Raw genomic sequence first — 1,560 nt, forward strand, 5'->3', positions numbered from 1 at the left:
GCTCGCATCCGTTACAAGACCATGGTGCTTGCCTACGGAGCTGTGAGGGGAACGGCACCTCAGTACCTCCAGGCTCTGATCAGGCCCTACACCCAAACAAGGGCACTGCGTTCATCCACCTCTGGCCTGATCGCCTCCCTACCACTGAGGAAGTACAGTTCCCGCTCAGCCCAGTCAAAACTGTTCGCTGCTCTGGCCCCCAATGGTGGAACAAACTCCCTCACGACGCCAGGACAGCGGAGTCAATCACCACCTTCCGGAGACACCTGAAACCCCACCTCTTTAAGGAATACCTAGGATAGGATAAAGTAATCCTTCTCACCCCCCTTAAAAGATTTAGATGCACTATTGTAAAGTGGCTGTTCCACTGGATGTCATAAGGTGAATGCACCAATTTGTAAGTCGCTCTGGATAAGAGTGTCTGCTAAATGACTTAAATGTAAATGTAATTACTTCAAGACATGAAGGTCAGTCAATACGGGAATATTTCAAGAACTTTTAAAGTTTCTTCAAGTGCAGTCGCAAAAACCATCAAGCGCTATGATGAAACTAGCTCTCATGAGGACCGCCACAGGAAAGGAAGACTCAGAGTTACCTCTGCTGCAGAGGATACGTTCATTAAAGTTACCAGCCTAAAGTTGGCAGCACAAATAAAAGTAACAGACACATCTCAACATCAACTGTTCAGAGGAGACTTTGTGAATCACGCCTTCATGGTCGAATTGCTGCAAAGAAACCACTACTAAAGGACACCAATAAGAACAGACTTGCTTTGGACAAGAAACATGAGCAATGGACATTAGGCTGGTGGAAATCTGTCCTTTGGGCTGATGAGTCCAAATTTGAGATTTTTGTTTCCAACTGTTGTGTATTTGTGAGACGCAGACTAGGTGAACGGTAATCTCTGCATGTGTGGTTCCCAGTGTGAAGCATGGTGGAGGTGTAGCGTACTTTGCTGGTGACACTGCCTGCGTTTTATTTATAATTTAAGGCACACTTAACCAGCATGGTTACCACAGCATTCTGCAGCGATACACCATCCCATCTGGTTTGCGCTTAGTCCCACTATCATTTGTTTTTCAACATGCCAATGACCCAACACACCTCCAGGCTGTGTAAGGGCTATTTGACCAAGAAGGAGAGTGATGGAGTGCTGCATCAGATGACCTGGCCTCCACAATCACCTGAACTCAACCCAATTGAGATGGTTTGGGATGAGTTGGACCGCAGAATGAAGGAAAAGCAGCCAAAAGGTGCTCAGCATATGTGGGAAGCTGGTGAAGCTGGTTGAGAGAATGCCAAGAGTGTGCAAAGCTTCCATCAAGGCAAAGGGTGGCTTCTTTGAAGAATCTCAAATATAAAATATATTTGTTTAACATTGTTTTGATTACATGATTCCATATGTGTTATTTCATGACCAGGAGATGCATGTCTTTGCTATTATTCCACAATGTAGAAAATAGTTTAAAAAATAAAGAAAGCCCTGGAATGAGTAGGTGTGTCCAAACTTTTGACTGGTACTATATATATTTTCCAAGGCTCTGGTCTGTCGTAGGAGTG

The sequence above is a fragment of the Oncorhynchus keta genome, chromosome 26, assembly GCF_023373465.1.
Source record: "Oncorhynchus keta strain PuntledgeMale-10-30-2019 chromosome 26, Oket_V2, whole genome shotgun sequence".
In the NCBI taxonomy this organism is placed as follows: Eukaryota; Metazoa; Chordata; class Actinopteri; order Salmoniformes; family Salmonidae; genus Oncorhynchus; species Oncorhynchus keta.